Below are 26904 nucleotides of genomic sequence, written 5' to 3'. Positions count from 1 at the left end.
GTGTTTGTTTTTTTTTTACAATGAAAATTTTACTCTAACTAATAGTTTCACTATGTTTGATATGCAGATGCTTCCAATGCATCAGGTTCTAAGTTGCCACAAAGACCTTCAGGTATACAGCTTTAACAAGTCTTGGTATTTTTTGACATTATGGATTTGTTTTTGTCTTTGTTTTAATAATCATTATTCTATGAAGAGAACAATAGAATTTATGTACTGTGCAAAGGAGAGCTTGCTTGCTACTCTTTATTGGGGATTTTGGTAAGGATCATATAAGTTTAGAAACCACATGATCAATGTAAAGTGTTTCTTGGATGATAGTAGAGGAGGTGTGCATTGGACTTGTGAGCCAAGCAAAAAGGCAGTGACTTTATTGGGAACAAAGCTTGTTGAGATCAATGGCACATTTCGTCACAATGATTGCAAGTGGGTAAGTTTGGAGGGAGTTCCCTTCTCCAATCTCCAGTGCTCATCATGTGCATCCATTCCCAAGGAGAGAGACTTTTGCATGTGTGTGTATTGAGACATGCACTCTAGAGGGGAAAGAGGATTAAGAGACACTGGAGCTAGTAGAAGTTTGGATTATTTGACTCATTCTGAGATATTCAAAATTTCTAGGACTAAAAACATAATGGTTCGATGACTCAAAAAATAAATATGGTTCACAAGTACAAAGATTGCTACTTTGAGTGTAAATGTGAGGAGTCTTCAAGAAAGTGTTTCTGAAGCCTTGGTACGAGGAGATGTAAAGAAGTTTTGCATTGATATCGTGAATGCACATAAGCATGGCTTATTTAAGGGGAAGAAAGTTTTGTGGGAATTTTTCATCGACGTCTCTCAAAACATAGGAAGAGTGGGTCAAGGAAAGTGAATTTCTGATACAACAAAAAATCTCTTTGAAGCTATCAAGATTTGGGGAGGTACAAGATTGCATAACTTTCTCTCCATGAATCTTCAAGGTCCACATCTTTCAACTACATCTAGGGCTATGAGAAAAGCTCTTTGTTATAGGACCAGATTGAGAGAGGATGTATTCAAGCATGTGATAAAAACATATAAGCATCATATGTTGAAAAATGGGCTTTGCATGGGAAGTGTGCCTATCATTGTTGTTGAAGATGAGACTATGATCAAGAGGATGGTGAGGTGGATAGCAAGAGATGACCAACTTTTTGGTTTTTGTGGAAAGAAGATAGATCACACATGGATTTCAAATTTTGTAGTACTTTTTAGAGATGGTGAAAATGGTTATCATAGAATTGTTGATGCATTTGAGCATAATGTGATTGCCCACTATGCAAGTGTATTGATTGCAAATCCTCTTGATGAATGCTTGCCAAAGTTAGTTCTTCTTTTACAACTAAATTGTAATAGGTTTGACTCTATGTCCATCAAGGAGCAATGGAAAGAAGTCAATTTGCTTTGGAATATGTATGTGAAGGATGTGATTGGACCAATACTTGGTCATGCTTTTGATGGAGATTCAAGGCAAAGAAAGCTTAGGGTTGAAGATTATAGCTCTCTTACAGGTGTTCGATACTCAATTCCTTGGAAAATTTGGCCATTCACAGCTTCTATGGAAGATGATGGAAGCATCATTGGATTACATGACCAAGATTATATACATAATGGAAAGAAGATGATTAATCCTCTAGATAATGCATCTAAAAGATTAGTGCTTGGTAATGATCTTGTCACCTTGAATCATGTAGCCTTGGTATATCAAAGTTTCAAGGTTGATGATCATGGTTTGCAAGAAGGAGATATTGAAAGAAAAGATAGAAAAAATTGGAGATCAACACAGAGGATATCCGGACATAAAGTTCAAAAATTTTTAGAGCTCTTGCAGATGGGATCCAATCATCATCAAGAGTGAACACTTGATACAAAGGTGTCTCTCTCAATTGTGGTAGCATACATTGATATTTTTCTATCTCCTACACTCAACTTGTATGAGCGTGGGTGAAAGCTGTCGGAATGGTATCTTTCTTTTTTAGGTACAAAATTCAGGTTATCTATTGAACATATATAAATAATTAACTGATATTGTATGTTCATGTTTTTGCTATGGTAGCACCATTATGTCTTATTAATGAGTTGATTTATGACGTTTTATTAGGATTTGGTGCATGTGGATCACCAAGCATGATGTATATATGCTCAAGTAGAACTTCATTGGTAGAGAAACTTTCATGGACATTCAATTGTCATGTCACTTTGTGGTTCTTCTCATAAAGATCTTCAGAGACAAATATAGTCACTTGGCAGTTCCTTTATCTTCCACGGGATCTGATGCTTGTGAGAATTTCTTTAGTAAAGTAGGTGGAATGGTTAGCCATGAGAGGTGTTATGATGGTTGTCACTTGTTGAGTAGTGCAAGGGCATTGAATAGAATTTCAAAGTTTCAAGCAAGTTCAAAACTAAGTTTTTCGATAGCTCACTCAAAGCAAGAAAACATATGGGTTGATATGAATCATATGCCTGGCATTCCTTTGGCAAATTTAAATGACTACACTGTTGTTAGTACTTATGAGTAGATTGTATATGCATTAAAGGAGGGTTTAGCAAAAGCAAAGGTCATGTGTCACGATCTTGGTATGGAAGGTGAAGCTTCATGGGGTGCGTCATGGGAAGAAAAAGATATATTAGAGCATCTTGAAAACAATGCACATGACAATCTTGAAGAAGAAAAAGAAGTTTCATTGGATGATTTTGTTGGAGATCTAATCATGGATACAGTATTGAATGTTGATGAAGAGGATACAATTGCACAAAGTGAGCTTCGCCATGACATGGATTCTATAGTTGACAATGAGGAGAATGTGGTGAGCCAAATATCACCTTTTGTGGAAATTGATGGGAAGACTTTGTGCAAGAGCACACTTGTGAGCCAATTGAATGGAAATCCAATGTTATCAAAGGATAGATTAAGAAGGGTAAAAAGTGGAGTATATTTCTCATTTGAGATGAAGTCAAAACCTCAACCCAGTACTTGCCTTGGAATAGGATATGATTGTGTGGTTCTATTTGAAGATACCATACTTAGAGATAATACAAAGCTCAAAAGAAAAGGCAAGGTTGCAAATACTAGTCAAGGGATCAAGAAAGGCATATGGTACCTCAGAAGAGTAATGAGTATGAGAATGAAGCTAGGAAATGGTATGAAACAGACAAGGGGCCTTTTTGATTTTCTAGATCGCCCTCCAAATGTGGAGATTCATCTATCATGGTATCAAAAAACCAAAGGAAGTAGATGCTACACATATGATCTTGTTGATAATCAATCACTGTCCTTGGAATCTATAATTGCTTTGGAAAATTTGAGCTATGATCCAATATCAAAGAAATATCAACTTGATCCCAATGACTATAAGATCTTCAACGACTATGTAAAAGACACAATGTGTTGTCCTTATGCATTAGTATTAAATTAATAATCTTGTTTTTCTTTGCAGGTTGAAAGCTACTATGTATACATCATCCATGCTACCAAGAAATATCAAATAACTTTTGTGGTCATCTATTTATTGTGTAATTTGAGTATTAGAGTCATAAACATTTATGACCATTTTGGGTGTAATTTGAGTTTTAAGGTCATAAACTCTCTCCATCACTCATGTGCATGAAGCAGCTTGCAACCACACTTGGAAATAGCCAGTAGTTTTGGGTCCATCTTAGCCACCAATATGCAATAGAAAAGGCATATGGCTGCATTGGCAATCCTTTGATGGTGAAGAAAAATGTATGTATTGATAATCTTATGGTAATGAAGCAAAGTACATTGCAGCATTATAGTTTTAGAGGTATCTTCAACATGTATTTCATTCAAGGATATCTATGAAGGGAAGTACTTTAAAACACATACATGTGATGCTTGTGTTTTTGCTACTCTTTGCTAAGTTCACTCATTCATGTGTACTGTAATTTGTGACTACTAACTAGATGTTAGTATCAGGAGTTTCAAGGTGCTTAGTAAGAGGTTAAACCTAAGTTTTTCCTAGAGCAAAAAATTAAATCTTTAATTTTTGTTTAATTTTTTTTCTTGATTTGTATTAATCATAGTGTGAGAGGGGAGGGAGTTGGCATTGATGGTACCTAAAGTGGGCCAGTACTAGCTATGGCACTAGCGAAACCTCATGCACAAAACAGACAACCCCACCACATGGCCTCACGGGCCAGGAGCCTCTGTAATACACCTATGTACACTAGATAGACTTAATTATGCATTTGTAGCTTATATGTAGTCCAACGTTTACCTTTCCTTCTCCTCAAAGGGAGATCCCATAACATATAGGCATAGTGCCTCGTAACACAAACATCAGGAAGCTCCCCTCTGTTGATTGCCACAGCTCCACTACGACTCTCTCACACCTCGGGGATTGGCCCCAAGATGCGTTGCTCCCACATATAAAACATAACACACAAACTCCACTCTTTTCTTGTTTTGTACGATCCATGAATATATAGATCCTCAACCAACAGTCCCAAGGAAAGCGTACAACTAACAGTCCCAAGGAAAGCGTACAACTAACCTACAACAAAGTCTCCTTTCCACTCAATGTATAAGTCATATCCTAAGAAGACAATTGCTATGCAATCTAGGACTGATACCATGTCGTGCATCATGCATAGTGCATATGATCCTAGTGCACAAACAATATTTAATAAATCAATATTTTGTGATGTGGAAAAAATAGCCCTTTCATGATTTTCACTAAACATATGCTTTGATGTATGGAGACTAGCACTGATTTCTCGTGCTACTAGCCCCTTAAACTAGAATATCGCAATTCTAAATGGAATTCACAATCAAATATTTCAAAGATTCAAACCCTCTCAGTCCTCTTAATTTCTTAACATCACCCTTTCCCTCTAATGTTTAGGTTATGCTGCATTGCATAGGTGTAGGGTATTATTTTGTATGTATTTTTCCCATATAATGGAAAAAACATGAACAATGAAACATAAACAAAGCCAAAATTCATGCCTCATCTTTGTTTTACAGCCACAACCACGAAACATAATTTTCTAGATTTTTATAATGCGAAAATCCTATTTTTTCTATTTTTAGCAATTTTTTTCTATTTATTTGTGTATAAAATAGATTTTTTTTATTTATGATTAGTGACTGATTATGATAGCTAAAAGATATTTTGCCTCAGAATTTTATCCCATGCGCATCTCTTTTTCCCACCTGAAACCAACAAAACCTTCATTTTTACACTAAAAATGCGCTTTTCAGGCTATAATTTAATTATTGCGACTATTTATTACTATAGATCTGCATTTTTGTTATGCACAACCCTCAATCATAATGAAAACAAGATCCAAATAATTTTTTGTTCCATATGAATTCCATTTCAACCATCAAACATCAACAAGAAGTAAATTTCCTTTGTAAAAATGAGGCATACCGCTTATTTGCGTATTGCGGGTTTTTTAATTATTTTTTCGGGTTGCCAATGGACCAACCATCAGCAAATATTCAATGCTAAATATCTCCCCTCAGCCTCCTCTTGATCTTGGAGCAATCCGATCATCGTCTGACAAGCATCCTTCAACCCCTCTTCTTCTTGATTCTTCCCACATGAATCACTGCTTGGAAGAGAGAGAGGGAGGAGAGAGAAACACTAGTTTATGATCTGCTGATTCGGGCAGCCATTGGAGGAGCAAAGACCAGCGATTAGAAGTGAAGGTGCCCCCCTCCCCCCCGTCGTGTGAGAATTGGGGGGTGGGAGACCCCAAGGGTCACCCCCCTAGCCCCCCAAAGTCATTTTCACACTTCTTCTCTTTTGTCTTTGGATTGGGGCACCCCCATTCGATTGTCCGGGCTTCGATTCGTGATCTAAAAATTCCTGGGTGTCTGTCTCGAAGTCCCCCACTACTGGGCATCTCTCAGAGTCTCATGTGACATGCTAAGAAATTATGAAAATTCCCTAACCGTCGCTCGTCGATGGGTCTTTAAAGCACTTTTGGGGTGTGCTGCTTAAAATTGTACTGATTGCAGCTACCACCTTTGACGAATTCTATTTTTCCCTTAAAATTCAGATTTTTTGTCTATTTTTAAGTACTTCTCAGTGTCAAAAATCATCTATCGTTGGCGACCATGAGATAGGGACACTCAGCCCGTCGAATCCCACAAACAAATCTACACATAAATACAACCACAAAGAGCATCAAGCTGATACAAAATAGATACACAATAAAACACATCACAGCTTTCACCCTACCCCTTGATAAAACCAAGGCATGAAATCCACGAGCGGTAGGCCTGGTATAATTTGAGAGAAAGCCCAAAGCGAGTCACTAACCGACTGCTCCAACATGACCAAGCTAAAAAGAACTATCAGAGAGGTAATCCTAAGTGGTGGTGTGAACTACCTACCTAACGAAGGACAACTCAACTAGGAGCTCCTACTAGGTGAGGACTCCTATAACCTGATCAATAGATAGTGTCTTTAGCACATTTCCCTTATAGCACCATATTTTCCATACTTGAGCGTGTAAAAAGGAGGGAGATGAGCATAGTGACCCAAGGAGAATAAGGCATCAGCCTCAGGTCCTGTCTCAGTACCCAAGAACCTACCAAGCCCACGCAGGGCGACACTTAATCCTTTTCTAATGTACATTTTTATTTTCCCTACAATCTTCTTTTATTTCCTTTACTTTTTAAGCTAGACCCCTAGGAAGACAAGGCATCGGCTCTGGGTCTTGTCTCGTCTCCCCAAGAACCTACCAGGCCTTTGTAAGGTGATAAACGACTGCTCAAATATTTTTCTTTCTTCTCTATTTTTATAGGGGTTAGAACCCCTTTTTACACACCTCTGTATATTCATATATGTTCTTTCAAATATTGAGGGTTTTTTTTTTCTTCTAGTCAGTTTTAGTAGGCTTCTCTAATTGCCCTACACTAACAAGACCTCCTAGAATAGCTGCCTAGTAGGTCAACAGAACAGGGTCACTAGAACTCCCATCTAAAACAGGTCTTTCAGTGCCTGACAATGCCGATACAAGAGGCAATGACTACTCACACCTCCCCCAGACATACAAAACTTAAACCTGGGACTTCATGCTTTGATTGCCGATCCCCAATAGATCAAAAGAAAGCACCCTTACATACACATATGTCATTAATTGCTTAAGGGAAAAGACTCATAAAGGGGACGAAACCACCTAGAATGGCCACGAGAAGCTCCTCTACAGCAAAGGCTCCCTCCAGCGACTTCGTCAACCTGTATGATGTAGTCAGTAAAATGACAAACCATTAAACGTACCTACTCCAAACAGACATAGGGTTCTCTTGGCCTAAAGAGATAGCACATTTCACTACAAACTAACTGGCTCTCTTGGCCTAAAGAAATCAAACATGCCAGCTCATATAGATCCCTCCTTGGAAGAACAAGAATATGCTCTATTCCAAGGAAAAATTTGGGCTTTTTTCCCTAGGCTAAATGCATCAAGTTGTGAGCCATCCCTCATGCATGTATAGCAAGAGGTGTACGCATAGCATGTCATCGAATCAACCTATGGGTCCAAGATAATAGTGGTAGATGGGTGTCGAATACTCTTTGCATTACCCATATCAACCATCACCTGCCATATAATGCGTGGTCTGATAACATTCCCCACAAACGACCAGGTCCTGTCTCATTATCAATAGCAACATCCAGACTAGGACCACAATTGAAAAAGAGGTCCTCCTCGTGAGAAAATTTGGTTAATGAATCTGCAAACTGATTCCAAGAACGTGGAATCAGCTAAAGAGAGGCTCTCTCAAATTCATCAAGAAGGGTTATAGCAGTTCGATGATACATGCAAAGGATGGGATTCCAAACTGTGTATGTCCCATTTAATTGATTTATGGTCAGCTAGGAATCCCCTTTTACTACCAACCGTCGAATACCACCTTTCTTGGAAATATTTAGTCCCATAGTCAAAGCCTTATACTCTGCCATGTTGTTAGTGAATCCTACCCCGAGGTAAGCAATTAATTTCATTGTAACTCTACGTTAGGGATCTCGATAACTACTCCAACACTCTCGTTTTTATTAGGGCCTCATGATACTCCATCAAAATATAACATGTACGTCCACAATGGGTTTACACAGCAAGCCGTCAAGAACTTCCCTATTTGTAATTATGATAATCAAAATTCAACATATTTAGAGGGTGAATTGATGGCTCCATCCCACCTTCTTCATTAAACTCAATAGGGATGCTTGTCAAAATTTGTAAATAGTGATGGCAGAAAACTTTAATCTCACACACAAAGGTACCGTCTTCTTGCTCAACCACTTTGTATCCTTTGCTCCACCAGATAAGCTTCCCTTGATGATATCTTTGCTCTAGATATGGGTGCTCCAAATAAGGGATTAACCGCCCCATCAACTAATTTAAGCTCTCTTGCAGGTCTCAAATCAACCCCAGCATGGACTTGCAATGCATTTAGCACGTTAGCATATTCAAAAATTATAAGGTTTAATCTTATTAAGGTTAACCTTATTTTTAAATTCCATTCCCTATAAATTAGCTAATAAAGCTGTGGACTTATTTTTACCTATCCTAACTATCTTGTAAGGGCCATCCCATCTAGGTTCCAGCTTTCCTGGAAATAGCTCCCTACATGCATCATAGTATAGAACTAGCTGTCATTTCTTAAACTTTGCTTTTAGATCATGCAACCACTTCATCCGACACTTACCCACTTCCTGGTGCAACAAGCTCTGCAATTTGAGCTCATCCAAATGGGCTGTAGTCATAAACCGCTCGAATAGGGCATCTTCATCACCCAAAGAATGATTGATTGCGAATCTTATGGTTGGCAACTCAATTTCCAAGGGCAAGACACACTCCTCCCCATAAACTAATTTGAACAAGGTATGGCTAGTGGCTCATTTGAACATTGTGTTATATGCCCAAACCACCACATATAATTTTGTATCCTAGTCCCGTTTCTTTTCGGAGACTATCTTGGATAGGATACCCACAAGATGCTTATTGGTTCTTTCAACTTGTCCATTGACTTGCGGATTATAGGGGGTTGTCTTGTTATGCTTAATTTTCCAAGTTTCAATCAATCTTTTAATCACTTTGTTCAAAAAGTGAGTTCCATGGTCCGATACTATTTCCTTTGGTGGACCAAAATGGCAGATGATCTGCTCAAGTAAAAAACTGGCAGTCTCTTTTGCATTGTCCTGCCTCGTCACCCATGCTTCTGACCACTTTGTAAAGTAATCAGTGGCTACTATAATATATCTCTTCTGAGTAGTGAACAACGGGATAATGGGACCCACAAAGTCGATGCCCCACTTCTCAAATGGAAGAATAGCCATATTAGGCGTAAGTGGACACTTCCTATCCTCTCTACTGTCATGTCTTTAACATGTATCGCATCTCTTAACATACTCAAATGAATCTTGGAAGATGGACGGCCACCAATATCCATCTCTTAAAGCCTTCTGTGCTGTCAACCGCCCAGCAAAAGTGCCCTCTAATTTTCCTCTTCTCAGATTTGGATAAAGTAGCTCTAGTCTCTCTTGTAGATAAGTAATGTGTTATAGTAGCATACCAGGAGGGAATAGACGCCTATCAATCTTGAACAAAGTTTCCATGTCACTTCCTTCAGCCACGACCTCTTTGGGCTCTTCGAAATCCACAAGACATTCTACAATGCCTTGTAGCCTCAATGGCTTGCTCTTGATCTCGTAATCAAACTCCTACAAAGTGATTTACCACTTTGATCACGACGGTTGTAACTTGTTCAGCAATAAACGAAGCCCTTCCGCCTTCATATAGAAAACTACCTTCTCATAGAGAATGTAGTGCATAAACTTTTTGGTCGCAAATACCATCGCAAGGCACAAATTCTTCATATAGGTATAATTAATTTCCGATATGCCCAACTTTCAACTAGCAAAAGCTATCGGATGGTACCACTTTTCCTCCCAAATTTGGTATAAGCACAATTGATACTATGCATAATGGCTGTTGAAAATATATAAAATATTTTTTCCCTTTTAGGTTCTTTTAAAACAGGTGCTTTGGCAAGCTCTTGCTTCACATCGTCAAAAGATACTTTGCAAGCATCACTCCATGTAAACTGACAGTTGAATAACAATAGGTTCGTCAATGGCAACCCCCTTTCTACCAAGGCATTGATAAACCTCCGATAATACCCTACCGATGATAGAAAGCTATGTACTTCCTTTGGAGTACGTGGCGGACTCATGGCGACTATGACCTTGATCTTTTCAGGGTCAGTTGTTTGCAATCCCTAGTGAACTGACTACATGGCCTAACAATAGCCCATAAGGGACTCCAAAGATGCACTTCCATGTGTTAAGAGCTATGCAAAATTGTCTACAACACTCAAAACACTTCCACAAAATGATCAACTGCCTTTCTCTAGTGGTGGTTGCCCCCAGGTCATCAATGAATACTTTCAACTCCTCTAGGGAGATGTCACCAAAGGTCTTGTCAGCTATTCTTTGCCACAAACCAAGTGCATTACATGAACCAAATGCCATCACATGGTATGCTCAACAGGGAAGATCAAGCCCACTTTCCCAACTTCTATAGCTCTTCAAACAACCCATCCCTTAGTTCAAAAGGCATACGCCTTACTTTCTGACGTACAAGATGGGTACCTTCCTTGACAGGAATAGTATGCACAGCTAGACTGGGGGAATGCCCCTAAGTAGGTCATAACTCCAAGCAAAGATGTCGTGGAACTCCTGAATCAAGGTCACATAGTCCTCTCTCTCTTCCGAACTGAGCATGGAACCTAATTTAATTGGCCATGAATCATTAGGCGTACCAAGGTCCAACTCAATAATGGCCACGTCCCTTATTCAATCTTGAGGCTCTATCGGCTCATTCAATGTTATCTGATAAATGTCATCTCTAGTAGGCCCTTCTTTAGATCCATCGCTCGATGATGTCTCACTACTAGATGGATCATCTATTGTTTCTAGTTTGGTAGAGGATAAAGGAGCTCTCTCACTCTAAGGAGACTTAGGGTAAGCATCTACTATTACACGATTAGCACCTCTACCTAGAATCACTTGACCAACGAGTATATCGACTTGGCAATGTATTCATAAGGTCCATGGCCTACCTAGAAAAACTCGATAGCTAGGATGTCCTGCAAACCTTATCATCCTAAAGTCTAGATAGCATTCCATGCTCTCAACTGTAACGTGGACTTTAGTGATGCAACCTTCTGGTTGTCTTAGACTGTCATTCACCATCCTAAGAAGTGTGGAGATGTATTTTTGAATTTTGAGACCTGGCCTCTCCATCAAGTCTGAAATCATGATATTGATAGAGGATCCAGTGTCCACAATAGCAAGCTCCACTAATATTCCATCCACATATGCTGGAACCCTAGGGAAATGCTTTTCAGCATGATCGAACCAATCTTCTCCTACTCTAGCTATGCCCAAAGGTTCTGCAATATACTCAATATGCAATATTTTCTGAATTCCTTGCGTACTCTTGGAGACAATTTAATCAATCGCAGGAGATTCACGTCTGGTTTAACTTCTCAAAGAGAACTTGCTAGGTCAAAGCCATCGTAGTTAGCCAAAGTTCTCTTCTCGTGCCAAACCATTCTCTCCTTTGGTCTTTGGATCAGCTTTGGTACCTCTTTTTTAACTTTTTTCTTCTTTCTTGGCAATCCTTTATTCTTCTCGGGATGAACTTTACTATCAAAATGCCTTATAGGTCCACCTTCCATATCAGGATTCAAAACTTGCTTTCCCCTAGCATCTTGCTTAGAGTTTCCCTTGATAGGTCTTACGGTTCCTTTATCACCCTCTTTAATCTTTTGACCTCTTGTTACGGCTCGTAGATTAGAATTTTCAACATCATTGACACATACAGCCTCAATAAGGCTGACTCCACTACCATGAGGCAACTCCTCTACAATAGCTTTTCCTCGTTGCAGTATTTGTCTTGGTCCCTCATCTTATTGGAGATTATTCTCTTGTGCATGATGGTTAACTGGGCTAGCAGTTTACTCCCTTGTTGGAGAGAACTCATCTTACTCTAGCATGTAGCAACTAAGTGGCCAGACTTTTCGCAAATGTTGCATTTGACATTCGAGCAATTCTTAGGGAAATGTTGGCCACCACACCACTTACAGCTGAATGTTGAGGGGGCACCATCTTTAGGGCGTCGACTCCCTATCAAATTCTGCTGCTTCTTAAGAAAATTGACATCCACATCTATTTGTCTATATTTTTTAGAAATCATATCGGTGTAGTGCTTCATCATGTCCTTAACTTTGGCAAGGACATTAGAGGCACTCGACTCATAGCTGCAATCATCTGTCTATCATCCCATTGGCCTAACCACTTGATTAGGAATTGGCCGCTGACCTATTGGGACAACATTAGGATTTGTTATTTGTCCTCCAACTTTTAGTGGGCCTTCCTGACTAGCCATAGGCATAGTCATACTATTGGGAGGATCTGGTAACATAGGTAGATTTGGCATGATACTCTCTCTGACATTCACATTTGACATGGGGTCCCCTTGACTCCTGTTGGTCAATGCCAAATTATTACCATTCCAATTTATCTTTGATGTGTAAGCCACTTGCAAGCGCGACTCTACTCCTTCTACTTGGGTGATAGTAGTGTCAATGTCAACCAAAGCGACACTATTGAGCTACACCTGGATATTAACTAATCCATGTAGGAAATATTGCAACTGTGCATCTAGTGGAATGGGGATATAAGTATTAAGTTTGTGAAGAACTTGCTTCAACTTCTTGGCATAGACCTAAACATTCTCATTTGGCTCTTGGCATGTTACATTCAAGACACGCAACCAATACTGTCCACCCCTCTCAAGAGCAAACTCTCTACGAAAGGCTGTGAAGAATTGGCCAGTGCTAGTTATGGTTCCGACCTCTAGACCATGATACCATACTGCTACCCTTCCTTTTAACGTCATATTGAAGAACATCATTAGGTGTCCTTCGTCTTGGATTCGATAATTCAACATGAGTGTTTGAAACTCCTTAATATGGAGTTCTCCATCTTCTTCTGCTAACCCATCGAGGATGGGCAAAGGTGCTCCTAATGCTGGTAGATCCGGTGTCCCTGCTGGAATTGCAATGGGTTGTGCCATGGCTACAACCAGATTGACAACAAGAGTTTTTGTAGGTAAAACTACACCCCCATAAAGTGGATTGATTGACTGGAAGTGGGAAAGTACTAAGACTTCTGCTTGCACTCAAAGGGCTACTTATGACACTTAAGTTATTAAAACCACTACTGCTTATAAGTAGTGGACTGCTTCTCTGAGGAGAATAAAGCCTTACAATCTTCCACCGCTGTCTAGCCCTCTCAGCATGTTCTACTTTTTGTATTTCGGCTTGACGGTTCTTGTCAGAGGATATAAAACAACTATTTGGTCCCTAGAAACCCTAGATTCGGAACCACCACTTATTGAAGGCTCCTAGTAGACGCACCACTGATGGGACCTAAAATGGGGTTTGGCACTGGCTATGGCACTAGCAAAACCTCATGCACAAAAGAAACAACCCCACCACACGACCTCGCGGGCTAGGAGCATCTATAATACACCAATGTACACTAGATAGACTTAATTATGTATTTGTAGCTGATATGTAGTCCAACGTTTACCTTACCTTCTCCTCAAAGGGAGATCCCATAACATATAGGCATAGTTCCTCGTAACACAAAGATCAAGAAGCTCCCCTCAATTGATTGCTGCGGTTGCACTATGAGTCTCCTACACCTCAGGGATTGGCCCCAAGATGTGTCGCTCCCACATATAAAACATAACACACAAACTCCACTCTTTTCTTGTTTTGTAGGATCCAGGAATAAATAGATCCTCAACCAACAGTCCCAAGTAAAGCGTACAACTGACCTACAATAAAGGCTCCTTTCCACTCAACGTATAAGTCATATCCTAAGAAGACAATTGCTATGCAATCCAGGACTGATACCATGTTGTACATCACGCATAGTGCATATGATCCTAGTGCACAAACAATATTTAACAAATCAACATTTTGTGATGTGGAAAAAACAACCATTTCATGATTTTCACTAAACATATGCTTCGATTTATGGAGACTAGCACCAATTTCTCGTGATCTCTTAACATCACCCTTTTTCTCTAACGTTTAGGTTATGCTACGTTGCATAGGTGTAGGGTATTATTTTGTATGTATTTTTTGCATAAAACGGAAAAAACATGAACTATGACACATAAACAAAGCCAAACTAAATCCAAAATTCATGTCTCAACTTTGTTTTACAGCCACAACCACGAATCATAATTTTCAAGATTTTTATAACGCGAAAATCCTATTTTTTTCTCTTTTTTACTATTTTTCTCTATTTATTTGTGCATAAAAATAGAAATTTTTAATTTATGATTAGTGATTGATTATGATAGCTGAAAGATGTTTTGCCTCAGAATTTTATCCCTTGTGCATCTCTTTTCCCCACCCAAAACCAATAAAACCTTCATTTTTACACTAAAAATGTGCTTTTCGGGCTATAATTTAACTATTGCGACTATTTATTATTATGGATCTGCATTTTTGTTATGCACAACCCTCAATCATAATGGAAACAAGATTGAAACAAATTTTTGTTTCATATGAATTCCATTTCAACCATCAAACATCAACAAGAAGCAAATTTCCTTTGTAAAAATTAGGCATACCGCTTATTTGCGTGTTGTCGGTTTTTTGATTAGTTTTTTGGGTTGCCAATGAACCGACCAGCAGCAAATCTTCAATGCTAAACATAAGCCCTCAGCCTCCTCTTGATCTTGGAGCAATGCGATCATTGTTGGACAATCATGCTTCATCCCCTTTTCTTCTTAATTCTTCCCACATGAACCACCGCTTGGAAGAGAGAGAGTGAGGAGAGAGAAATACTAGTTTCTGATCTGCTGATTTAGACAACCATTGAAGGAGCGAAGATTGGTGATTGGAAGCGAAGGAAGAGTGTAGATCGCTAGTGCCATCAATTTATGGGGGTACACTGAGGTGGCATAACCCCCTCTCCCTCTCCCTCCATCATTCGTCGTGATGTCACCATGGCGCCTTTCTCCCTTTTTTTTCACCAAAAAAATAGCCCCCTCCCCCCCCCCCCGCACCCCATTGCATGAGAATTGGGGGGTGGGAGACCCCAAGGGTCACCCCCCCAGCCTCCCAAAGTCCTTTTCACACTACTTCTCTTTTACCCCCATTCGATTGTCCAGCCTCCGATTTGTGATCTGAAAATTCTTGGGCGTCCGTCTCGAAGTCCCCCACTATTAGGCATCTCTCAGAGTCTCATCTAACATGCCAAGAAATTATGAAAATTCCCCAACCGCCGCTCGGTGGGTCTTTAAAGTACTTTTGGGGCTTGTTGCTTAAAATTGTACTGATTGCAGCTATCGCCTTCGATGAAGTCTATTTTTCCCCTGAAATTTGGATTTTTTGGCTATTTTTAAGATCTTCTCGGTGTCAAAAATCATGTCAGGAACTCTCCCGTGGTTTTGGTAGAGAGATTCAACTCCCCTTCTTCCAAAGAGAGCTTGGTGTCCGCTTGGTGTAGTCACTTTAAGTATAAAGGAGTTCGATTCCCCTACTCTTGCTCCTCATGTGGTAAGGGGCACAGGCACTCAAAAACATTGCAACACATACTTCGATGGTATCCAAGTGCCATTGCATAAATTAATTTGTGATATGACCATTTTGATACTTTTAATTGCTTAGGATAATTCCAAATTTTAAAAAGAAATTTAGTATATGTTCTATGAAGACTTACATTTAAGAAAGGGGATACATAAAAAGTCATACATGTATATATCTTATAAGCTTAAATAGGGGGATATATTAGTCTTATAAGCTTCATAAATAGAGGTTTGTTTAGAAGTCCTTGCACGCAGGTGACATGTCTTCTTTACTATGAATGAGCCCCCCCGTGGGCTGTCTCAACCATTGAGAACCAGGGCAAAAGAGAACCTAGGGTTTGCAGTGGTGAAGACCCAACTAGAGGTGGATCTAGTAAAAGGATCCGATTTAGGGGAAATGATAGACAGCAAGTGAGTTCAGATGGATCTGTCACCATGAAAAAATATCAAAATAGAGGGAGCGGTGGCAGCCAATCAAGCCATGCAAAGATTAGAAAGAGATGGGCTTGGAGGCCCAAAATCTCTAAAAGTGTGGCTAGTGTACTAGATGATAAGCAAAGAGTTCGAGGTGGACATACTATGGTTGATTCCCAAATGAATGAGACCGAAGGCCATAATAATATATCTAGCAATGTGCACCATTCTAGGATGCATCGTTGTGATGGGCCTAGGATTGAATCCCTATCTAATTTGGGTAGTAACAATGATACATTCAAAAATCCAAGTGGGAAAGGGTTAAATGAGCCCAAATCCACGGATCTCTCTATAGGAGAGGCCTTTGGAAAGCTAAAACAACCAATCTATTTGGATGATAAGATACTCGAGCCTAAGGAGATTATTTGTTGAGCTAATAGTACACAAAGAGTAATAGCCCATACTAAGGTTATATCAATAGGAAGGCTTGGACTTGTGACTTTGATTTAGCTTGGTTAGTTTGATAAGATATAGTTTACATGCCAAGCAGACCATATTTGGTTAGAAAAAAATGACTTATGTTAGGCCAAGTTGGTCATTCTGTTAGTTGTGAAATGTTATATATCTTTAGGCCAAGAGGGCCATATGTCTGTTTGGTGCACGTACATTTAATGGTTTCTTATTTTAGTGATTGCATTACACAGGTTGGACAAAGTTCCTGGAGGGAGCCTTTTTTGCATGAGATCTTCTTGTGGTCATTCAAGGTGGTGTCATCGCCTTTTTGAGTTTTCCTCTTAAGCTAATAGTGTTATATGTGTATGTGGGGGATATTTTCTTTTTGTTTGTAGGGACTAGAAATCAAGGCATGAAGTCCTAGGGTTTGGCTAGGCATATCTAGGGGAGATTTGAGTAGTCGTCTACCTCCTGTTAGGACATTGTTAGACATTAATGACTTGTGTAGAGGGTAGTCTTGTGGCCCTGTCCTTCCTGCTTGCTAGGTAGATGTCCTAGGAGTCCCTATTAGTGTGAGGCAATTAGAGAAGCCTACCAAAATAGCAAAGAAGAGCAAGTTCTAAATATATCTCAATATAAATTACTAAGGTGTGTGAAAAGGGGTTCGAACCCCTCAATAAGAAAAAGGAGAAGGGAAGAAAATTCCTACAAGCAGTTGATTATCGCCTTGCGGAGGCCTGGTAGGATCCTGGGGACGAGTCAAACTGGGGGTCCAATACCTTGCCTTCCTAAGGATAGCATCTAGCTGAAAAGAAAAGGAAAGGAAGGTTGGAGCGAAAATAAAAGTGAGTGATACATAAAAGGATTAAGTGTCCGAGAGACCCAAGGACAGCACTGAATCTACCAAAAGAGCCGGCCTCATGGTGGCATCTACAATGCTCATGCCCTCAAACACTTGCAAGAAGCACCCTTCCTCTCAACAAGAAACATTGCTCACACACACAACAACCTGGCACACAAGAAATATGGCCATCATCGTCATCCTCACTCTCTCCTTCTTTCATGGAAGAGATAAAGCAAGAAAGCACAAGGAAAGAGAGCAAGAGTAGTGCCAATGCAAGAGAGAAGAGAAGATACGTGCAAGACGAGGATAAAGGAGAGGAAGGGAAGTTGTAACTCCCCAAACCGCCTTTTTCCACAAATTGCATGGCTCTTCATTTCTACCTTTTCATTTCTTTGAGACTTTTGTTTTACATGGTTACTTGCACCTTACAAGAAGATTCCTTTATTTTCACTTCTCAACCTTCCAAATTTGGAGAAGAAACACACATATACTTTAAGGTCATGACTTTATAATATCTAGTCATACCTTTTACAATGCTTGTCTTGATATTTTACAATGAAGTTACAAGGTTAAATTATCAAACTACATAAGATTTACTGATGAAGATCATACTTATGTGCCTAAATTTGCACAATTTTGGGAGTTATCATTCCTCCTCTTTCAATCTTGTGAGTGCCCTAGCAAACACTTTGGAAAGACACTTTTTCCTTGGAATAAGCACCTTGTGTTGATGAAGAATCTGCATCTCTTTACGTCACTTCACATTGGACCACCTCAATTGGTACCCACGTCCAAAGACACTATACTTCTTCACACACTTCCACATTCAAACTTCAAATCTCATTTTTGAACTTTTTCTTCACACCAACATTTCTAAAACCTTCAACTTTCACTTTGAAAAGAGCACAAGGAAAAACACCCTCCAAAAGAACACAAATTTGCCCACAATCTCTAGCAAAGAAGAAAAGAGAACCACCTTCATCTTGAAGCACATTGTAGAAGTCTCCATGGAAAGTACCATGGAGCTTTAACCTGCAAAAGAATCTTCCTTTAAGTGCACCCTCACAAGAGATTTGCCAATGAAGAGCTCCAATCGAAAAATACATTTGTGTGTTTTTGGTACAAAAGGAAAGGAGAGTGATTTTATTTGTAAAAGGAAAATAACTATTCTAATAGCTATTATGAGGCTTGTGTGAGGGAGTAAGGCTCTTAGTTGAGAAGAGCATGTGAACAAACTCAAAATAGATTTGTTGTTTTCTTTCTTCATTGTAAGGGATGAGAGAGATGAGAAAGTTGTGGCTATTGTTGTCTCTGCGGGATATGGGGAATGAGAGGAAGAAGATAGGAAGAAAGGAGTGGAGTGGGAGGTGTCTCTCTCTCTCTCTCTCTCTCTCTCTCTCTCTCTCTCTCTCTCTCTCTCTCTCTCTACTCTTATTATTTACTATGAGGTGCCATAGCCATTCTCTACGTGTTTCTATGGGGAAGCAGAGGTTGATGCCGATGGTGGGTTCTGGAGCCTTTGCTCTTGCCTCCTCTAACTTCCGTGGGCCCCACGGTGTCGAGAATAGATACATGGGCTTCTCAATATCATCACTTGTAGCAGCACGAGCCTTGCTCCGTAATATTACCTCTGAAAGCTTACACCTATTCCAATAGAGGGTTTTGACAAGACCCTGCCGGTGTTTCGAGAAATCCAGGAGGACTTCCCACTTATACCTTTTGATGGCCTCTTGTTGCTGATGATCAAGCTCTACAATGGCAGCCTCAGAGCCGTCCTGTTAGGCTTCTTGATTTCTCTCAGCAAGAACCTCCCTTCCTTCCTCTTCTTCTTTGTCTTATCATTATCCTGCATCTGTTGACTCATACTTAATTCGTCCTTGATTTGCACTGACTCATCTGCATATTATTGAGTGCTGATGTGATCAGTGTTATTATTCACATCCACTTTCACACCCATTGGATTGGTGAATCAGGGTAGGTGCTCAATTAGAAGGAGCTGGAATTGTTGTTCTCTACTACTGCCGATGATGATCTTCGGTTAAGGGTGGTGGTGGCCATGGTGGCAGCTTTGATTTTTGAGAAGCCACCACATGATTAATGAATGGGATGGTCTAACGAAACAATTCAATACTAGTTATCAAAGAAATCGAGAGAAAGAGATCATGGATATGATCATTCTCCCTTCCGATCAATGGACATGGTCATTCTCTCATGCATGGAGAGCTAATAATGTCATTGAAAGAGCCTGCTTCTACTACGTGGTCCTCCTCCCTCCCTTTGCTACCTGGTCCTCCTCCCTCCCTTTGACCTCCTAGTACGTGATGAGCTCATTTTGAGTTCTTGGTAAGGAAGGGTAGTCAAGTATCCATCAACCACACTATACACAAAACTAAAGGAACTGATAATATTCAAGAGTTTGAGTCTTTCCTTTGTAGGAAAGTCTGAGCTTAGGAAGCATGCCATAGCAAAGAGCCAAGCGTGGCAGTGTATGTCGAGCTACAGCAGCCGAGATGAAAATGTGCGAGAGCAAAAGGGAGGCAGCCATAGGAGAAGACATGGCCCCTCCTCCTCCGTCTGCTTTGCAAGTCAGAGCAGTTGCCACATCAAGCCCTCAACTTCTCATATCTCTCCACACAGCAAGCTTCAATACACATTTCTCATTTTCTTCGTGCAAAGCTTGAGAGCATCCATGAGTAGGCCCCTATTAGGATCACCAAAAATGAGAAGCCCAAGGATAGCACCGAATCTACCAAAAGAGCCGGCCTCATGGTGGCATCTACAATGCCTGTGCCCTCAAACACCTACAAGAAACACCCTTCCTCTCAACAAGAAACAATGCTCACACACATAAGAATCTGGCACACAAGAAATATGGCCATCATCTTCATCCTCACTCTCCCGTTCTTCCATGGAAGAGATAAAGCAAGAACGAACAAGAAAGGAAAGAGAGCAAGAGTAGTGCCAATGCAAGAGAGAAGAGAAGATATGTGCAAGAGGAAGATAAAGGAGAGGAAAGGAAGTTGTAATTTCCACAAATTGCACGGCTCTTCATTTCCACCTTTTCATTTCTTTGAGACTTTTGTTTTACATGGTTACTTGCACCTTACAAGAAGATTCCTTTATTTTCACTTCTCAACCTTCCAAATTTGCAGAAGAAACACACATAATTTAAGGTCATGACTTTATAATATCTAGTCATACCTTTTACAATGCTTGTCTTAAGATTTTACAATGAAGTTACAAGGTTAAATTATCAAACTACATAAGATTTACCGATGAAGAACATACTTGTGTGCCTAAATTTGTACAATTTTGGGAGTTATCAGTGTCGCCTTGCGAGAGCTTGGTAGGTTCTTGGGTACCGAGTCAGGACTTGAGGCCAATGCCATGTTCTCCTTGTGTCAATCTATGCTCAGCTCCCTCCTTTTTGCTACAAGAAAAATATGATGACTAGGCTATAGGAGTCCTAGCCTAGTAGGAGGTCCTCATCCAGTTGTACTAAGTTAGGTAGGTAGTCCAAACCACCACTAGGATGACCTCTTTGATAGGCTTTTTAGCCAGTCCGTGTTAGAGAAGTTGGTTAGCTACTCGCTCTAGATTTTTGTTAGATAGTGTCTATCCCTTGTGGATTTTCATGCCTTGATTCTGTCAAGGGATAGGGTGAGAGCTATTCTTGTGATTTGTTGAGTATATTTTTTGTGGCAGCTTGATGCTTTCTTTGGTTGTTGTTTATGCAGATCAGTTCGTGGGATTTGACAAGCTAAGTCGCCCTATCCCATGGTCACCAATGAGAGAAGATTTTAAAGCCCTTGAAGTGTGAAAAAGAAGCAGATAAGTGCAAATTTAAGGTGGGAATTTAAAGCCAACGGAAGCGGAACCTAAAGATCCAACAATTTTAAAGACCAAGGAAGATAGAAATGCAAAACTTTGGCCATTGTAATGGTTACAAATTTTTAGTAATTTTTTTGACCATCGGATGAAGAAGAGACCGCTTCCCGACCATTCGGGATGTCGAATCAGGCAGGCACAAATTTTTAGAACACGATTCGAAGGTCAAACGGGAGAAATATTGGAGGCTAGACAAGGCAAAGGAAAAATGGCCAAGAAATTTAACGATTTGGGCATGGCCCTTTTGGGGGGCCAATTGGCTCCCAATTAAAATTGATTTTGGGCAGAGGGGGGGGGGGGCACTATTTTTGAAAGGGTGTGGCGAGATGCAGCCGCCCCCCCATATGGCAATGATTGTGAGGAAGATGCCATTGTCATGCTGCTGTAATAAAGAGGCTATGGAGCAGACATCAGCAACAATGAATTTCAGAAAATTTTCAATTCTCTTTGCCACCTCCCATTTTTGAAATGGCTGCCTGATCAGAGAGATCCAAATTGAGTCTTTCTCTCACCTCCATCTCTCTCCTCCAAGAGGCTGATCACATGCAAAGAATCAAGAAGAAAAGGGATAAAGAATGCTTGTCTAGATTGCTATAAGGCCAAGATGATGCTGAGAAGCAATGTCCAACACTATTGGGGGATTGATGGTGGGTCCGTTGGCTACCCCAAAGCTATTTATAATGACACGCAACACACAAATAAGCGGTATGCTCATTGTAATCCCAAAATACGTCTTTTAAGAGGAAAAATGAGGGTTTTCTATGTTTCAGGTTGGGAAATGAAGTTTATATGGAATAAAAAATTGAGGATAGCCATTTTTCAATAGATATGATCAGTTAAGAGACATAAATTAAAAAATACCACATTTTATGCATAAATAAATGGGAAAAATAGTGAAAAAAGAAAAATTTGGATTTCTGCGTCAAAAAATTTAAGAAAACATATAATTCATGTTTGTAAATGTATAACAAGGCTAGAGCATGAGGGATAAGCTTCAATTCAATCTTGTTTCTATGTTAGAGATTGGTTTTTATATGAAAAACTACGTAAAAATGAACGCTACACCTATCCATCAAATGCAAAACCTAAGTGGTAGGAGGAAAGAGGGGTTTTCAAAGTGAGTGATTGCGCTGAAAATATTTTAAATTTTGATTTATTTGATTATGCATAGCATACATGCCAATCACCATTTAAATTTAAGATAGACTAGTAGCACGAGGAAACTCGGAGCTAGTCTCTAGCAACGTCACAATTACGAGTAGATTGGAATCATAAAAGAAATGTTTGTTGCACTGGACAATGTTGATTTATAAAATTTTTGAGCACTATGGCATTCACAATTGCATTGTGCATATCACATGGTAACTCATGGATGCATTGCAATTGGTTTTTGATATACATGACCCATGTTGAGTTATGAGGCACCTAAGCTATAGGTCTAGGCGTTGGGGTTCTTTGGAAAATTGTCAAGTGAGAAAAATTTATCTCTAGGATCGTCTTAAATAAGAGTGGTGCTTGTTACTTCTGTATTATTTATGTTAGTAGCACATCTTGGGGTCAATCCCCGAGGTGTAGGAGAGCTGCAGTAGGGCCACATCATTCAGTAGGGGGCACCTCCTTTATGTTTATATCATGTTGGTGTACTACAACAAGATGTGTGGGATCTCTCTCTAAGGAGTAGGGAAGGACAATCGTTGGACTACATTCCACGACAAATGAAATATCTACATTAGCAATTAGGGTAGTGTGTCCCTTGGATTCTCCTAGATGCAAGGCCGAGGGGGTGTGGTTTCTTGAGTATAGAGAGTCTTGGCTAGTGCCTATAGCTAGTGTTGGGCCTGTTTTAGGTCTCAACAAAGGGGCATCCCAAATACCCAATATGAAGTAGGTGAGACTTCACAAAGACATGATGACTATTTGGGCAGTTTGAATGGTGCCGACTCCCGAGCTTTTGGGTTGAATACCCAACTTCCTGGAGGTCCTCTACCAAAATGAGAATGTTTCATACTAGTTCTCAGCCACCTATTAGGAGAGTTTCATCACATTTTGGGGCCTCGATGCCTAGTACTCATGACCAATCTATTTTGGGACAGTAACCCTTGCATGAAAGAGAGCTAAAAGATAAGATCATTTTGACCAAGTTCAATGGTCAGTCATCTTCACCATCTAATCTAGAGTGGACCTCCAAATTGGAATCTTACTTTGCATTCCCTAAAACTGATGATATAAAGATTCACTTTGCTTCCTTGCATTTGGAGGGATTTGCGCATACTTGGTGGAGGTATATTAAAAAGGAAAACATACTTGTAGAGAATTGGGAAGCTTTCAAGTCACTTATGGCTGAAGTCTTTGTCTCCCCTCTTGAAAAAGAGAAATTGGCACAGAGATGGTATGGTTTAGAGCAAAGAGGTGTGAGTGTAAAATAGTATACCAACCAATTCCTCAATCTGACCATGTATCTAGAAAGCATTAGTGATGAGGCTAAGCTCCACAAGCACACATATGGATTAGAGCCATCCTTATCAATTGATGTCATGGCACAAAACCCTACCACTCTTTTCAAAGCTATTGAGCTTGCGGAGCACTATGGAAGGAAATATAAAAGGGAGTCCTCATTTCAACTTAGTTATGGGCAGTCAAGGACTGTTTTAAAATAGGGACAAGTTTGTAGTGTTCATGGTAGCAATTATGCACCAAGTGGAGGCTTAAGGGTACCAATTTATCCACCGTTCAATGTTTCAAGACATTAAAGTAATTTCAGGACAATAAACAGTCCTAAAGTTGACTTCAAAAAAGGGAAAGAAGCCTAAATCTATTTCAACCAATATGAATCCCAAGTCTATTCCTATGGACCTCTACAAAGAAAGAAAGGAAAATGGCTTATGCTTCGAGTGTGGGGAAAAGTATACAACTGATCATGCCACAAATTGTGTATACAAAAATGCAAAAGCCAAGGTTCATAGTATGCTATTCTTTGAGAATTCTAAAGATGATATTGATGAGGCTAATGCAATTGCACCTAATGCTGAAAATGTTGATCTTGAGGAAGAAGTTGGGCAAGGGTACTTTTATGATCCAGCCGACTCTTTTCCTTTTGATCCAGGTGAGAGTGTTCCTTTTGACCCAAGTGGGACTTATCATGAGCCACTTGTTGCCACTAGTTTTTCCATTTCCATGGATGCTTGGACAGGTTCTAAGAGCCCTAATACACTCTGTATGAAGGGTAACATTCATGGGAAGGCTATGTTCATTTTGATAGATAGTGGCGGTACACAGTTTTGTGAATAAGTCCATTATGGACAAGTTGAATTGTATTCCCACTGACTTACAATAGCCAATAAGAGTTCAAGTGGCCAATGGTGAAGAAGAAATCAACACACAAATATTCCCACAGGTTTCTTTATAGCTAGCTAAAAATTTTGAAGTAAAAGTAAACATGATTACCTTGAAAATGGGGCCTATAGAGATATTGTACTCAATTGTGATTGGTTGATGACATTAGGCAAAATCACTATGGATTTCTCACAACTATATATGGAGTTTATCTTTGATGGATAGCTCATCCATTTACAAGGAATCCCTAGTAGATCAAATTTTCAACTTATCACCATTCAACAACTCAAAAGGGAGTACAAGAGGAGTTCAAATATTTGTTTTGCATTTGAATAAAGAGATTGAAGATCAGCCCATAAATTTAGCAAGTCATCCAACCTTGAAAGCTCTTCTTGAGGAGTATAGGGATTTGTTTGAGGTGCCTACTCATTGCCTCCCAAGAGAGCAATAGATCACTATTAATTTGGAGCCCAACTCAAAGCCAATCAATAAGCCACCCTACAGATTGTCCAAGTGTGAGTGAGAGGAAGCAGCCAAGAAAATCAATGAACTTCTTGAGATGGGATTCATTGAACCTAGTTCTTCACCCTATGTATCTCCAACCTTGTTAGTCAAAAAGAAAGATGGATCTTTCTTCAAGATGTGCATTGACTATAGGGATCTTAACAAGATCATAGTGAAGAATAGGTATCCAATACCTAGGATTGATGATTTTCTTGATGAGCTTAATGGGGCTCGATTCTTTACGAAGATTGATTTGAGGCCAAGGTATCATCAGATCCACATGCAAGAGGGTAATGAGATCAAGACTGCTTTTAGGACTGATAGAGGGCTCTATCATTTCTTAGTGATGCCATTTGGGCTTACAAATGCTCGAGCTACCTTCCAAAGTTTGATGAACAAGATTTTGCAGCCTTTTCTCTTTCAGTTTGTCTTGGTCTTCTTTGATGACATCTTGATTTACAGTAAGACCCTTCATGACCACCTATCACACACACATGAGGAAGGTTTTTGATGTATTGAGACATCACATACTCTTTGCTAAGGAGAAAAAATGTTCCTTAATGCAGACTAAAGTGGAATACTTGGGACATATTGACAGTGAAAAAGGGATACAAGCTGACCCCAAGAAGGTGCAGTGTATTAAAGATTGGCCAACACCTACTACCACTACTTCACTTAGAGGATTTCTTGGTCTATATTCATTCTATCGCCGATTTATCAAGAATTATACAGCTATTGCAGCTCCTTTGACTAATAGGTTGAAGAAAGAAGCTTTCTTTTGGGATGCTCTTGCAATATTAGCTCCAACCAGTTAAAGAAACTCCTTACTTCTGCTCATATTCTAGTATGCCTAGATTTTTTGAAGGAGTTTACCATACTATGTGATGCTAGTGGCCGAGGCATTGGGGGTGTTTAGTTACAAGAGCATGGAGTGATTGCCTTTGAAATCCGTAGCTTATGGATAAAGAAATGGCCATGAATGTTTATGACCAAGAGATGTTGGCTATCTTGCATGCAATAAAGAAATAGCAACATTATTTGCATGGCAGTCGATTCAGAGTTCAGAGTGATCACACGGTCCTTAAGTATTTCCTCATTCAGTCCAATCCTACTCCTAAGTAGCGTAGGTGGGTAGCTACACTGCAAAATTATGATTTTGGCATCATTCATATGAGGGGCAAAGACAATATAGTGGCTGATTCTCTTTCTCGTATGTGAGCTTGCAAAGTTTGAGCAAATGACTGAGCTACATAATGACTGATTTGAAGAACTATAGGAGGCTTATCTTTTGGATAAAGAGCTTAGCCATATTTTTTAGAAATTACAGCAAGGTTTCATAGAATATAACTCGAATTATTAGCTTAAAAATGGCCTTATCTGGTTAAATGGCAAGATTGTCATTCCCTCTACCTCTTCTTTTACATGGAAATTTATCGAGGAGTTGCATTCTTTGCCTTTAGCTGAACACCTTGGAGTTTTCAAGACCTATGATAGGATCAGCAAAAGATTCTATTGGAAAGGGCTGTGGAAATATGTCAAGGACTTTGTCATAAATGGATAGACAGAAATGGTAAATAAGTGGTTGGAGACCTATATTCGTCATTTCTATTATGATGTCCAAAATTCATGGAATTCTTGGTTACATTTGGCTAAGTTTGCCTACAAAAACTCCACCCATGCTAGCATTGGAGTTTTGCCCTTTGAGGCTATGTATGGCTACAAGGTGCCCTTACCCACAGTCATTTTTAATGAAAGAATCAACCCTCATGGGAAAGAAGAGTTGGAAAGAATGAAAA

General features: G+C 39.7%; 2 pseudogenes; both read left to right on the top strand.

The window, feature by feature from the left end:
- The first annotated feature begins 526 nt into the window (after positions 1 to 526).
- LOC148016967 (uncharacterized) lies at positions 527 to 1876 on the top strand (annotated as a pseudogene).
- Positions 1877 to 2129: 253 nt separating this feature from the next.
- LOC148016966 (uncharacterized) lies at positions 2130 to 3434 on the top strand (annotated as a pseudogene).
- The last annotated feature ends 23470 nt before the right edge of the window (positions 3435 to 26904 follow it).

The sequence above is a fragment of the Lygodium microphyllum genome, chromosome 22 (genome assembly GCF_053477565.2).
Source record: "Lygodium microphyllum isolate KBCC chromosome 22, Lygodium_microphyllum_v1.1.10, whole genome shotgun sequence".
NCBI lineage: Eukaryota > Viridiplantae > Streptophyta > Polypodiopsida > Schizaeales > Lygodiaceae > Lygodium > Lygodium microphyllum.
The sequence above is the reverse complement of the archived record's forward strand: the minus strand, read 5'-3'. Positions and strand labels throughout refer to the sequence as shown.